The sequence below is a fragment of the Somniosus microcephalus genome, chromosome 19 (assembly GCF_052327205.1).
Source record: "Somniosus microcephalus isolate GS21.2 chromosome 19, FLI_Smic_1.0, whole genome shotgun sequence".
Taxonomy (NCBI): Eukaryota; Metazoa; Chordata; class Chondrichthyes; order Squaliformes; family Somniosidae; genus Somniosus; species Somniosus microcephalus.
Window position 1 is genome coordinate 12,096,715 of NC_141005.1, and position 15,955 is coordinate 12,112,669.

The 15,955-nt window shown below is 46.9% G+C and overlaps 1 protein-coding gene across 3 annotated transcripts in view; it reads right to left on the reverse strand.

The window, feature by feature from the left end:
• tango2 (transport and golgi organization 2 homolog (Drosophila)) overlaps nt 1-15,955 on the reverse strand; it is a 206,365-nt gene that overhangs the window by 104,766 nt on the left and 85,644 nt on the right. The window contains exon 1 of one of the 3 annotated variants that reach the window (XM_086011969.1): nt 1,739-1,757. The exons of the other annotated variants lie outside the window; for them this stretch is intronic. The gene's annotated coding sequence lies outside the window, so the exon portion shown is untranslated. Of the gene's footprint in view, nt 1-1,738; nt 1,758-15,955 lie in introns of those variants that run through there. 3 annotated transcript variants of the gene reach the window in all.

The window sequence follows — 15,955 nt, forward strand, 5'->3', positions numbered from 1 at the left end:
TCGGTAAAATGGTGCAATATTGGCTGTATTTTTGGGTCTAACTTCTGGGTTGCATCCAAGGAGGAAATTAATTCCAGGCCATTAGATTTATCAAATGGTCTTAAGTGAAGTTTTTGGGGAAATCTTGATTTAAGAAGCAAATGCTGGACAACCTGCGAGACGAGTTAAAAGAACATTTAGGAGTGTTGTAGAATCATAGAATGGTTACAGCACAGAAGGAGGCCATTCGGCCCATGCCGGCTGTCTGCAAGAGCACTTCAGCTCACTCAAATTAGCCAGTGCTGTGCCGGTGAGGGTGATCACAGCACTCACTTTGTACTTCATATAAACCAAATCTCAAGCCAGCGCTGCTTCGCTGAGGAAAGCAGAATGATACACCGGCTTCACCACATCCCCGCAGCCACAGCAGCTGAGATGGAGAGCTGGAGAGACACTCTGTCCTCAGTGCACTTGCAGAGCATGCGTGTATCTACTGTTACAAGGAAGGATTGCATTTGATTAGTGCGCAGATAGTATCGTATGCCAGGATCATCATCATCACAGGCAATTGGCCTAATCTTCCTGGCAGTGCCTGCAATTGATAGATTCTTGCCAATGCCAGCCTAGGCAGAAGATTTATCGAAGATAAGTTCACTAGTGTATAACAGCCAGGTTCAAGCGATCTCAGTGGCTGGGCTCCGAGTTGGTGTTCTTTTTTTTCTTTTTTTAAAGCGCATACCGTTCTTGTGTTTGGCAGGTAGTTAAGGTTTGTTGAGCCTTTTACTTGCTGTGCCAAACCCCTAAGCTCGAGTGTGTGGAAAAGGGACATCATGGGGCTCACACTGCAGTGAGCAGACAACTCCACTGTGTACATTTGGCATTTCACAGGAGGGCAAATCAAAACACAGCCGTGTGCAGTAAGGCAGAGCTGTTAGAGGCTGGCAGTGGCAGATGTAATGGGCAGGATATGTGGGGCACAGAATTAGCACCCCCCCCCCCCCCCCCCCTGATTTTAAGTCGGGGAGGGAGGGGGAATCAAACTTGACGGAAAGGACATGGGTAAGCCCCCACTCCCGATTAACCACACTTTGGCCTGGTTTTGGACAGGGGCGAGTTAAAATCAGGGTCCATGTATGTTGATCTGACCAATAAAATCAGTGCATAGGCGAAATGGGGTATATGTAAATTTAATTTGCATGTTCTATACATATATATATATATATATACACACACACACACACTTGGGGAGAAAAAGTGCAACGATTTAGACCTACATGCTGAATTTAACACTCATTCAATTTTTTATTTTTATTTTTTTTTATTTTTAAGAAACACTCCTTTGCTTTCTCTGTGTTGTCCATCCCCAGGCCACCTGCTTCCAGGCTTCTAATGACGACCAAGTGAGCTACAGGGAGCAGCCTGGCCCTCAGCGTTTGCCCTCCTTGCTCATGCGGAGGCATTTAGCTTTTGCCAGGCCTCTGTGCTTGATGCCAGAGGGATGATTGGAAACGTGCCATGTGTGAGCAGGGCTGTCAGCACCGAGGAAATGTTGTGAACAAGATTTACGATCACCAAAAGGGAGACAGATTGCAAGTTTAGTTAAACAAAAGGAGCTTTATTTTTTTCCAGAAAGACTTAGCAAACTAGTTTGCACTTTTGAACCAAAAAGAGTGTCACTCTAAATGTGCCAGACTTGACGGGTGTGCATGTTAATACGGAACACTAAGACACAACATACTGTCGCAAAATTATAACGTACCCTAGAAAATGATTCCCAACTCACAATCAAGGGGCTCAGATGACTATCATAATGTAGTTGAGCTTTGTTTTCATGGTTTACAACATCAAAGCTCCTTTGCTACATTATTACCTAGTGATCACCACCAGATCACTGTTGGATGCAAGAAAAGTGGACAATGTTAGATTGCTGTGCAAAACTAAAATGGCATTTTCTATTTATATCAACTCAACAGACTTCAGCAACATACCTTGAATGATTCCTCCCAACAGCAATCGAACTTAACCTTGACTTACTACACACGGTCAATATTTCTTGCTGCAGGTTGCTCGAAGATTTATTAACCGATGTTGCAGTTACATCAATCATATTATGGTGTAAAGCATAGAAAGAGTTGAGAGAAGTTAACCTACAGAGGCGGATTTCCTTCAGGACACATTTACATGACATGTGTCAGCGTGACTCAATATTAGCACTCTTGCCTCGGGTTCAGACAGTTGCGGATTCAAGCTTCACTCCAGGAGTTCATACGCAATCTTAGCTGACACTTAATTGCAGTATCAGAGACAGCATCTGGAGGAGACGTTAAACCCCATCTGCCTATTGAAGTGGACATAAAACAAGCTCATCTGTTCAAGGAAGAGAAGAGAGTTGTCTTGGCCAATATTCATCCCTCAACCAACACCACCAGGAATAGATTAACTGGTCATTCATCGAATTTACTGTTTCTGGGATCTTATTGTGTGCAAATTGGCTGCTGTGTCTGGATATATAACAGTCACTACACTTCTACAAAAGCAAAATACTGCGGATGCTGGAAATCTGAAATAAACCCTCCAACATTGTTCCAATGAAGCTCAATGCAAGCTCGAGGAACAGCAACTCATCTTTCGATAAGGCACTTTACAGCCTTCTGGACTCAGAGTTCAACAATTTCAGATCATAACCCATTTTTTCGGACAGCAGCTGTTGATGATTCTGCTATTCCCATTTACATCTCTTCCAGACCCAACTTTTGTTTCTTTACTTGTCCCATGACCATTTCCTTTTGCCTTGCACCATCATCCCTTTTGTCTTTTAATCTCTCCTACTTTCCACCCTATCACAGAACTTTCCTTTTCTTCTTTCCTCCCGCCCCCACTTTCCCTGCCTCTGCTCTTGTTTAAAACTGGTTTTATCTCTAACTTTTTCCAGTTCGGGCGTTAACTCGGTTTCGCTCTCCACAGATGCTACCTGACCTGCTGCGTATTTCTAGCATTTTCTGTTTTTAAGTCACTATACTTCATTTGATGTGAAGTTCAACGAGACATTGAGGCCACGATAGGTGCTATATAAATGCACTTTAAAAAAATTTCCGACACTATAATTTTATCGTTGCACCAATACTAAAGTTGTAGTCAGGACCTGACCTCAATCCAGAGAGAAGCAGAGCGAGATTCCCTGCAGGAGGGAGTCTCAGCCCAATTCCATTTTAGATCGGATGTAGTGTAAACTGGTGCAGCGTTACTGAACAAAACATGCCCAGAGATCCATTGGACCTCGAGCACTTTTACACTGACTTGCAATTAGAAGAAAGACAGACTTGCACTTATAAAACACCTTTCACGACCTCAGGTTGTCCCAAAGCGCTTTACAGCCAACGAAGTACTTCAGACAACAGAAAATGCTGGAAAAACTCAGGAGGCCAGGCAACATCCGTGGAGAGAAATTAGAGTCGACGTTTCGGGTCGAACCCTTTTTCAAAACTGGAAAGGAAATGAAATAGATTGAAAGGCAGGGCTGGGGAGGGAACAAAAAAAGTGAAGAGACATTAAGAGGTATTCAAAACCAGGCGAGATGGTGATAGGACTAGTGGAGACAAAAGACGGCTCTAGATTAGGTGTGAAATGCGCTGGCAGAATGAGAGACAGCTGCCATGTGGGAGAGAAAAAAAAAGGGGGGGGGGTGGTGCGAAAGGGCCAAAACAAAGGTGTGGATAAAAAATATAAGTAAAAATGTAATGGGGGCTGAGGTTATGATCTGAAATTGTTGAACTCGATATTGAGTCCGGAAGGCTGTAAAGTGCCTAATCAGAAGATGAGGTGCTGTTCCTCAAGTTTACGTTGAGCTTCCATGGAACAATGCAAGAGGCCAAGGGCGGTGAGGTCCGAGTGGGAATGGGGCGGTGAATTAAAATGACAGGCGACTGGAAGCTCGGGGTCACCCTTACGGACTGAACGGAGGTGTTCCGCAAAGCGGTCACCCAATCTGCGTTTGGTCTCCCCAATGTAGAAGAGACTGCATCGTGAGCAGCGAATACAGTATACTAGATTGCAAGAAGTAAAAGTAAATCGCTGTTTCACCTGGAAGGGGTGTTTGGGGCCCTGGACAGTGGGAAGGGGGGTGGGGGGGGAGGGGGAGGTATAGGGGCAGGTGTTACATCTCCTGTGCTTGCACGGGAAGGTGCCAGGCGAAGGGGAAGGGGTGCTGGGGGTGATAGAGGAGTGGACTAGGGTGTCTTGGAGGGAGCGGTCCCTACGGAATGCTGAAAGGGGAGGGGAGGGGAAGATGCATTTGGTGGTGGGATCACGTTGGAGGTAGCGGAAATGGCAGAGGATGATCCGTTGAATGTGGAGGCTGGTGGGGTGAAAGGCGAGGACAAGGGGAACCCTATCGTGGTCCTGGGAGGGAGGGGCAGGGGTGAGGGCAGAAGTGCGGGAGATAGAATGGACGCGGTCGAGGGCCGTGTCAACCACGGAAGAGGGGAAAGTAGTTTTGAAGTGTAGTCACTGTTGTAATGTAGCAAACGCGGCAGCCAATTTGGGCACAGCAAGATCCCACAAACAGCAATGTGATAATGACCAGATAATCTGTTTCAGTGATGTTGATTGAGGGATAAATATTGGCCAGGGAGAACTCCCCTACTCTTCTTCAAAATAATGCCATGGGATTATTTACATCTGCCCTCTTTGGTTTAATGTCTCATCCGAAAGAAGGCACCTCTGATAGTGCAGCACTCCCTCAGTACCGCACTGGAGTGAGAGCCTAGGTTTTTTGCTCAGGTCTCTGGAGTAGGACTTGAACCCACGACCTTCTGACTCAGAGGCGAGGGTGCTCCCAACTTAGCCACGGCTGACAATTAAAATTGATTAAAATGTTTAGACAGTATGTATGCTGCTGCCTGCACTGTAAGCATTCAGGGGTAGAATTTCCGTGGGGTTTCTCCCAATCATCTGCCGCAACTCTGGCGGAAGATTGACAGAAACCTCGGAGAAACAACGTTGCGGGTGATCGGGAGAACCCCTGCAGAAATTCTACCCTATAAAATTTAATGGCTTGGAGAGTGGTGCTGCTCATGAGCAGCATAATTAAAGTTCCCCACCCAGGCTGTGTTGCCAGGATACTGCCTGCCTGAAACACAGTCTCAAACCTGTAGCTGCACAGCAAATGCAGAGTTTAAAAAGTCAGCACCGATTGCTGCCTCGACATCCGACAGCTCGGCACTCCTGTTTGAACAGTATGGAAAACACTGCAGTCTCCCAGCTCCTGCGATAGTTTATCCATTTCAGAAGGTGAAAGCATCCTGCCGAGAGTGGAACCTGGAGCCTTGCAGCCAGAGTCCACCGAGCACCCAGCATGCTCAAAAATAGAAATAGATATGGAATAAACAACAGTGTTGCCCCAATTCCACGACTTTGGTATAATCCACATCTGTAGCACACTTGCAATGTTCTTACATAATGCTGAGTGAGTGAAAAATGATTCCTCATAAATCAGATGATCCCTGCCTCTTCTCTCCCCCCCGCCACCCCCCCTCACCTATCAACATTGCTTAGGCTGCAATAATGGGACTCATCAGCACGCATTCCTGTCAACAACCTAGAAAAAGAGGAAGATGAAATGGAAAAATAAATAAACAAATGACAGGACTTGCATCCTTCCTCTAGTGGCACAGTCTGAGATACAGAATGATTAATTGCTGTTTCATCTTCTATCCGCTTGCACTTTGCACGTCAATATTTGTGGATGTTTGATCGCAGAGTCTGAGCAGAGGCAGCAGAATGATTCATCTGGAGAACTGCAGTAAATTTGTGCTCTGGAACGCATTCCGTTCAGGCTCACAAGATTCCATCAGCAGCAAGCAACTGGATTTTAAATAACTGTGGTTTTTCACAACTGAATAGTACTGGGCAGGGGTGAAGGGGGAACTCAAACCTTTGCAGCAAAAATTAAATACTTCAAAAACAAAAAGGTAACATTTACTTAGTTTAATTACAGTAAATTCAGAAATTAGCACGGATTATCAGAGGTCAGGATCAGATGCAAGAACATAAGAATTAGGGGCAGGAGCAGGCCATAACGGTCCCTTGAGACTGCTCCGCATTTCAATAAAATCATGGCTGATCTTTGACCTCACTTTCCCGACTGATCCAGATATCCCTCGATTCCCCTAGCGTCCAAAATCTATCTATCTCAGCCTTGAATATACTCAATGGGGTCGATTTTCCTGGAGCCGTCAGGCGGGGTTTCAGGCGTGTGGGGGGGGGGGGGGGGGGATTCTCGAATTCGGGGGTCCCGACACCATCCTGCCCAAAACCTCGCTCCACGCAAGTTTCAGAGGCGGCGGGTACCCGCCCTGCACTGGGACCCGCCAACCCCAGGCGGGAAGGGATTAGTGCCAATCAACTGCCTGTTAAAAGTTTTAGCCTAATCCCTATTTTGAGGGGTGTCGTGTGGGATTCCAGACGGCTCCAAACCACGCCAGGTTAGAGCAGGCGGGCTGAAGGAGTTGGAGGGGTTGCGATGTCGGTGTTCAGGTGAGTGATGGGTGCATGAGTGCAAAGGTGTGTTTGGTGTGTCTAAAGTGTGTAAAGAACTTTTACTTACCTGTACTTGTTGTGTATGTACCTTTAAGAGAAGAACTGATTTTATACTGCAGTACCGGCAGTGACCACACCTGTATAAAAAGCCCTAGCAGGCTTCTGTACTTCAGTCTTGAATTACTCTCTGTTCAGTAAATACCTGTTTTATTGTTCTCCTGCAGTCTGAGTATTATTGATCCTCGGACACTACACTGGCGACGGGCAGGTTTGAACTCACCTGCAGTACTGCATCACCTCACGGGGATCTTTTCCCTGAAGAGAAGCTTCTTGGAGGTCGAAGTTAGAACGGCGGGTGTTGACGGCGGGCAACCGCCCAGGGATCCATCGGAGAGTTGCAGGGGAGGCTGTGGAGAGCTGGGCCTGGCTCCCCAGTCGAGGTGTTCCAGCAAGTCGTGCTGGTAGCAGGTAGTGCGCTGACCCTTCCGGACTGCGGCGGGCTTGGGCTCGATCGAGCGGCTCTGCAAAGGAGCCGTGCAGCGTCGTCGGGATGAAGAGAGAGAGGGTGGAGCGCACAGGACGCGGTCAGTGCTCAAGAACAGGGCAGCGTGGAGAGGATAGAACACGGGGAAGGAAGTGATACGCGCCGAAGCCGCGGGTCGCCGCCATTACCCTGTAGAACGCTAGGAGCAGCGTGGCAGCAAGGGGAAGAAGGAAAAGCGCGGGAGGCGCCATTTTATTACATTGGGGAAGGAGGAAAAGCGCGGGAGGCGCCATTTAAAATCACTCAAGATGCCGAAGAGTGGCAGTATCACTGCTTTCGACAACGAGGTAGAAGACTGGACCACGTATGTGGAAAGAATTGAAATGTACTGCAAGGCAAATGAGGTGGCCGATGGAAAGAAGGCGTTGGTATTATTAAATTTGATGGGCGCGAGAACGTACGACCTACTGCGGAATTTAATTACCCCAGCTAAACCAATGGAGAAAAGTTTTGAGGAGATTGTTAATATCTTACAGGAACACCTAAACCCTACACCGCTGCTGGTAGCAAAAAGATTCAAGTTCCATAAAAGAAACCAGCACAAAGGAGAGCAATGCTGACTATCTTACGGAACTACGCAAGTTATCGAAGCACTGCCAGTTCGGAGCAGGACTGGCAGACACCTTGCGGGATAAGTTTGTCTGCGGGCTCCAGAGTGACGGAACCCAGAAACGACTACTTTCGGAAAAGGACCTGACGCTAGAACAGACTTTCAGCATGGCAGTATCCTACGAAGCAGCAGCACGGGGAGCTGCGGAAATACAACAGAAACCACAAGAATACAGCGCTAACGAAATGGCATATGGAGCAGAAAAGTGCTATCGCTGTGGCAGAACAACCCATGATCAGAAGGACTGCTGGTTTAAGGACAAAGTATGCAGGCAATGCGGGAAAATGGGACATATAGTAAGAGTCTGCAGGTCGGGAAAGAAAACCAACACTACAAGAACTACTAAGGAAATGTACAAGAAAGTAAAAAAAATGACAGACAGTAGTTCGGAAGATCAGGAGAGTGATAATGACTCCGGGAGCAGGAGACTAAGTTGTCTAAAGTTACACCACGTGATCGCAAAGGAGGATCACCGAACCATTTGGGTCACCCTCATGATAGCAGGGTCCCAAGTAAAGATGGAATTGGATACAGGATCAGCCCTAACTGTCTGAATCGACGCGACTATGAGCGGCTATTCTCACACATACCCTTCCATACACGTCCATTGTGTTGAAGACATACACGGGGCAAAAAGTCTACCCCAGAGGAAAAATAAGGGTGCCTGTTAAATACAACGGCAAGGAAACACAGAAACTGTATCTATATATACTACAAGATGGAAGACCACCATTATTGGGACATGAATGGATCCGAAAAATACAATTGGATTGGCATTCCATTCAGGCGCGAACTGTGACTGATAAAAAGGATGATGACGTCACACCTGGACGACTGTCAAAAATTCTAACTGACGCGAAAGAGGTGTTCCAACAAGGACTTGGGACTCTAAAAGGAGTAAAGGCAACGATAAAAATCGAAGATAACGCAAACCCAAATTTTTTTAAGGCCAGACCGGTACTGTACGCGATCCGCCCAGCCGTTGAAGCAGAACTGGAGAGTCTGGAGTGTTCGGGTGTGCTGTCCAAGGTGGACTGGAGCGAGTGGGCCACACCCATCGTTCCTGTAATGAAGAAATCATTGAGCAGCACGCCAGGGGAGCCGAAGAAGGTTCGCATCTGTGGGGACTTCAAGGTAACTGTGAACCCAGTCCTGCACACAGTACAATATCCTCTTCCACGGATAGAAGATATTTTCGCCTCACTATCTGGAGGGAAACGCTTTACGAAGATTGATCTGGCCCAAGTGTATCTACAAATGGAGGTGGAAGAAGCATCTAGGAAATACCTCACCATAAACACTCACAAAGGCCTTTACCAGTACAATCGACTGGTATTTGGGGTAGCATCAGCCCCGGCTATTTGGCAGAGGGCGATGGAACAAGTCCTGCAAGGGATCCCGGGGACCCAGTGTTATTTGGACGACATCCTGGTTACGGGCAAAAATGACAATGAACACCTTGCCAACCTGGAGCAGGTGCTCACGAGATTACAGGAATATGGGCAATGAGCCAACCGCCCCAAATGCGAGTTCTTCAGGAGACAAATCTCGTATTGTGGCCACATGATTGATGAGGAAGGGTTGCATAAGTCACCAAACAAGATTGAGGCTGTAGTCAAGGCTCCAGCACCGGAAAATGTGTCGCAACTGAGGTCGTTCCTCGGGTTGGTGAACTACTACCGTAAGTTCTTGCCGAATTTATCTACAATTCTGCACCCACTGAACGTCCTGCTGCAAACTGGAGTAACATGGAAATGGAGTGATGAGTGTAAGCGTGCCTTTCAGAAATGTAAATGCCTAATCACTTCAAAAGAAGTATTGGCCCACTGCAACCCAACACTACCGATTCGGTTGGCATGTGATGCGTCTCCCTACGGCATTGGAGCGGTGCTGTCACACAAATTCCTTGACGGTTCAGAGAGGCCAATAGCCTTTGCGTCGCGCTCGTTAACCTCAGCCGAGCGTAACTACGCCCAGATTGACAGGGAGGCCCTCAGCCTGGTGTGGGGGGTGAAGAAGTTCAATCACTATCTGCACGGGCAGAAATTCACCCTACTGACTGATCATCAGCCCCTGGTCTCCATTTTTAACCCAAAGAAGGGTGTTCCGGTGATGACAGCACAATGGCTGCAAAGATGGTCACTTTTTCTAGGGGCACATCAGTACGACATAGAGTACAAAACAGCATGGAAACGCTGATGGGCTGTCGCGCCTACCGTTGCCTACGGTAGAGGAAGCACTTGCAGTGGACCCTGTTGAGATATTCCATGCGACCATAGTCGAATGTCTGCCTGTTGCTAACTCAAGTATAGAGAAGGAAACCCGAAATGACCCGACACTCTCTCGGGTCTATGATTTGACGGTGAAGGGATGGCCAGCACATGGCGACTCACTGTTGCCAGCATTCTTGCCAAGGAGAGAACAGCTGTCAGTGTGCCGGGGGACCTTGATGTGTGGATCCCGAGTGGTAATTCCACCCAAGTTGAGAGATAGAGTGCTCAATGAGCTTCATTTTTACCCCTCCCAGATGACCCTCATGAAGAGCCTAGCCAGGGCGTTTGTGGTGGTGGCCGGGAATCGATAAAGAAATCGAGGATATGACCAAGAGATGCACAGGATGCCAGAAGGTCCAAAACGCTCCACCACAGGCCCCGCTACACCCATGGGAGTGGCCCTCATCTCCATGGCAACAGGTACACATTGATTTTGCTGGTCCATTCATGGACTCAATGTTTCTAATCGCCGTGGATGCCCACTCGAAATGGCCAGAGGTCATCAAAATGTCCTCCACCACCACGGAGAAAACTATTGCAGTCCTACGGACCATCTTCGCCAGGAATAGCTTGCCAGAACAGATTTGTTCCGACAATGGGCCACAGTTTGTGTCCGAGGATTTCCGGAGGTTTCTGAGGAATAATGGGGTGAAACATTACACATCTGCCCCATATCATCCAGCCACAAATGGATTGGCTGAGAGGTTTGTTCAGACCTTTAAAAAGGCAATAAAGGCGATGTATGACGACGACAACATACCACTACAACACAAGGTAGATAATTTCTTGTTTGCTTACCGGAATGCGACACATGCAGTCACTAACCAAGCTCCAGCCATAATGTTCTTCAACCGAAGGCTAAGATGTCGCCTGGATTTGCTCAAACCAAACATAAGACGAGATGTTGAGGATAAGCAATTCCAGCACATTAATGAAAAGCCAACCAGGAGCTTCAAGATAGGGCAACCAGTCTTGGCCCACGACTACCGAACAGAAAAATGGCAGCCAGGAACGATATGCACACAGCAGGGACCACTAATGTACACAGTGGACGTTGGACAGAGCATCGTGAGACACCATGCTGACCAGATTCTAGAGTCACAGGAACAAGCTAAACCTATACCACGAGCATGTGCACCTGGTAATGAACCCGAAGTACAGATTGCGTCTACCTCAGAAGCAGTGGTATTGGAAGCTGACGAACCAACCAATGACAATGAGCCAGAATCGGCTCCGCCGCAAGAATAGGATACTCGAGAAAGGCGCTATCCAGTCAGGATTAGGACTGTGACGTCACCTGTTGCCGGGTGGCCCTTAATTGGCCTGCTGAGCCCGCTGGGCGGGCTCAACAAGGTCAATCAAGGGAAAATCGCGCGGATTGGCCGGATGTCGATGTAGGCGGGTCTAAAACCCGAAAGTTGTAGTCCCGCCTTCTTCCTGACAGCTTCGGGAAAATCGACCCCAATGACTCAGCATCCACAACGCTTTGGGGTAGAGAATTCCAAGATTCTCAACCCTCTTGAGTGAAGAAATTCCTCCTCATCTTAATGATATTAACACAAAGTGGAATCTTACTTTCTATGGGATAAATGTCCTTATCCGGAGACTATGCCCACTAGGTCTAGACTCTCCAGCCAGGGGAAATAACCTCTCAGCATCTACCCGGTCAATCCCCCTCAGAATCTTGTTTCAATGAAATCACTGCTCATTCTTCTAAACTCCAGAGAGTATCGGCCCAGTCTACTCAATCTCTCCTCATAGGAGAGCCCTCTCATCCCAGGGATCAATCTTTGATCTCTGGTCCGTGCTGAAATGTCAAATCTCAGCCAGGGTTGCAGCTGGGGTAGGAGATTATTATTTGTTCACGGGATGTGGGCGTCACTGGCAAGGCCAGCATTTACTGCCCATCCCTAATTGCCCTTGAGAAGGTGGTGGTGTGCCGCCTTCCTGAACCGCTGCAGTCCGTGTGGTGAAGGTACTCCCACAGTGCTGTTAGGGAGGGAGTTCCAGGATTTTGACCCAGCGACGATGAAGGATTGGCGATATACTTCCAAGTCAGGATGGTGTGTGACTTGGAGGGGAACTTGCAGGTGATGGCGTTCCCATGCACCTGCTGCCCTTGTCCTTCTAGGTGGAAGAGGTCACGGGTTTGGGAGGTGCTGCTGAAGGAGCCTTGGCGAGTTGCTGCAGTGCATCTTGTAGATGGCACAGTGGAGCCACTGTGTCGGTGGTGGAGGGAGTTAATGTTTAAGGTGGTGGATGGGGTGCCAATCAAGCGGGCTGCTTTGTCCTGGATGGTGTTGAGCTTCTTGAGTGTTGTTGGAGCTGCACTCATCCAGGCAAGTGGAGAGTATTACATCACACTCCTGACTTGTGTCTTGCAGATGGTGGAAAGGCTTTGGGGAGTCAGGAGGTGAGACACTCGCTGCAGAATACCCAGCCTCTGACCTGCTCTTGTTGCCACAGTATTTATGTGGCTGGTCCAGTTAAGTTTCTAGTCAATGGTGACACCCGGGATGTTGATGGTGGGGGATTCGGCGATGGTAATGCCCTTGAATGTCAAGGGGCGGTGATTAGACTCTCGCTTGTTGGAGATAGTCATTGCCTGGCACCTGTGGTGTGAATGTTACCTGCCACTTATCAGCCCAAGTCTGAATGTCGTCCAGGTCTTGCTGCATGCGGGCATGGACTGCTTCATTATCTGAGGAGTTGCGAATGGCACGGAACACTGTGCAGTTATCAGCGAACATCGCCACTTGTGACCTTATGATGGAGGGAAGGTCATTGATGAAGCAGCTGAAGATGGCTGAAGTTGATTCAGCTTCAGTACCCCAGGGTTTAGAAAATTGCAGAGGGTTCTCACCTCTGACCAATGCACAGCAAACCCCACTAGAACTGCGTGCATCTGGGTGGTAAGTGAGGACAGAATCCAACTCAGGAGTGATACCCACTGCAGTTGGACAAGCCTGCTGACACTTGCTATGACGGTTCTAATGATGAATGGCCACTTGTGCTCGTGGAATTGTACCCAAACATCTCATTAGACATAAACTACTGCTCTCTTTTTAACAGAAGGATGGTCTGGGCATACAAAAGCAGTAGCTGGGAGCACAAACAATACCAATAGCACTAGCAAAACTGCAAGGTTTGGCCCACAGCTTTCTGTTGGCATTGAGGCATAGTGCAACCTGTATGTGCACTTGATGTAGCCCTGCCTCTACGAAGTTGAAAATCTGAAAGATGCCACATGGTTTGTTTCGCTCGTCTCGGTTTCTACTGCCCTTCCCAATTTCACGAAGGCAAAAAAAAACTTCATCAGTGGGAAAACATAATTTCACTGCAGGACCCACACGACAGGCACAAAATGAGGGATCAGTGCGCAGAAGCATGGCAGCAGCTAATGGAACACATGGGCACACTCAAACTTAGTGATTTCCTTCCACCCCCACTTTGCTTACCAATCTTCTCTGCCAATCTTCTCCCTCCTCTCTTGAAGGCACTGACTTCTTGATGGGCTGCAGTCCCACAGCACTTCACCCAAGAGACCATTATGTACACGCGAGCCTGGTCAATGCACGTTGGCGGGTTATAAGAGCACGGTGGGCGTGGGCATCACAGCAGAGCTCCGCAGATTCTGTCCTTGCTCTATGTCCACACATATACTTCCAGCACGGGGTGCTGGCTTGTGATCAGGAGTGGGAACACTGGTTGATTCTCCCCTTAGTAACAACCAACCTGGCTGAGATTAACAAAGAACTGGAATCTTATTTTCTATGGGATAAATTTCCAAAAGTATAAAAACTTTCCAGTTGCACCATTAAATCTGGCTTCGACCCAGTTAATTTTTAAAAATTCTGTTCATAACAAGGTTTCCAAACAGATGAACACACCATCATAAGAAAAGGACTCTAACAAGATACCGTACTGCTTCCAGGGCTTAACTCAAAAATTACATTTAGATTTCTTTCCAGCATTAATTTGTGCTTTCTGTAAAAAAAAATTTGCAGCAGGTATTTTAATTTATTACATATAAATCCTAGAAGCTTTGATTTGGAATAGATCTTCACACCAGATAGCATATACTGTGTGTTAGGTTATTGTACTCGAATCACTGGTCAGTCACTGCACTATGCAATGTCATTTTTAGTAACTGAATACCTTATCCAATTACACCCCTGCCAGCTGCTCTTTGTCTATTATTCTACACACAGCCTCTCCAGTGAGCACCAACATTCTCCGTGTCATAGAGTGGAGCCATGTCCTGTGAAGTTATCTACTCAATAAATTACTACAAATTGTTAGTAATTGTACATTTTTATGTTTACTTCTACAGTTTTCCAGTACAAGATGCTGAATGACATTTTAAAAAATGGGTGAAGTGTTCCTGACACCTGCTATCAATTTTCTCTGGCAAAGCAATAAGCACTACACAGTGTTCCCACCAAACATTATCAAGCACCCTGCAGAAATTTATTGGAAGAGAAAATGACCTCAGTGGTGGCAATATTTCCTCCTTTCATAATCTTTATAGACTGCTCTCCTCCATCATAGACAGCAAGATTCATTTCTCTTTTTACTTGCAAGTCAATGGATAGTTCACATTTGAACAAACCTCGTTAATTTCAGGATATGGGCTGATTTACCCTTCTCCTTCCTCCTCAGAAAAAGGATGAAGAATTGTTAGAAACTGGGCAAGTAAAACATTTACAACGAGTCGTTATCTCCAGCTTTACAAATTGGGAATGTCGATTTTTACCAAGACTGGCACATGCGCCTCGTGTGAATCGGACTGTTCCTGTGTTCAGTGGGTGGTGGAGCGGGAGGTAAGAAGCAACACCGACGGGGGTAGATGTAATGAACAGAAATGTTAATACAAAACGAGAATCGGTGGAAATACACAGCAGGTGTGTCTGCATCTGTAAATGGAATGGACACAGTCGAACAAAGCCTGGGCTTTCTCTTTACAGACCTGCTGCACATTTCCTGCATGTTCTGTTTATAGTTCAGATTTTTCTAGGTTTTCCTTTTTATTAGAAATGCCAATTGAAAAGTTAGAGTAAAAAGAATTCATAAAATGATTTTAATGATCTAAGGCAGCATGCTATTGCCTCCAAGTGCTGCCTCTGATGGGGATTATATAACTGTTCAGACTTTGATCTCAGTCTCATACATAAATGCTCTAAAAGGGGCGGCTGAGCTTTTTCTCTGCACAGGCTGTTTGGGTGCATACTGTGAAGCCTCATAGGCTGCATGTCAAATTTAAATTAATTTGCATACATCTCAAGTTGCTAACACTCAAGTTCTTGGCGTTCTGTTCTGGGATTTATCCGTCAAGAGGCAACAGCCTTTTCTGAAACTCCTGGCTCACGCAATTTAAACAAGACAAACCAGTGAGCAAGAAATACTGCTACAACAGCTTGCACTTAAACACCCCAAGGTGCTTCACAGAGGCACAAGACCGAACTATTAGGAGGGGTGACCAAAAGCTTGGTCAAAGAGGTGGGTTTTAAAAGGAGGAGAGGTGGCAGAGAGTTTTAGGGAGGGAATTCTAGAGAGTGGAACCAGTTGGCTGAAGGCATGGCTACTTACGGTGGAGCAAAACGAAGAGAGAGGTGCACAAATTGCTGGAGTCAGAACTGGAGTTCTGGGGGTTGTAGGGCTTGATAGAGATTTGAAGGGGGGAGTTGTAAGGCTAGAAGAGGTTACAGTGCTATGGAGAGGCGAGACAATTGAACACATTTAAACACAAGGAAGCAAATTTTTAATTTGAGATACTGTGGGATGCAGAAGCATTTCAATGGCAGATAGATGAGGTGGAAAAGAAAGACTTGCATTTATATAGCACCTTTCACGACCACTGGACATCTGAAAGCACTTTACAGTCATTGAAGTACTTTTGAAGTGGGGTCACTAGTGTAATGTGGGAAACACAGTAGCCAATTTGCGCACAGCAAGCACACACAAACAGCAATGTGAAAACGACCAGATAATCTGGTTTTTTTTTGTTATGTT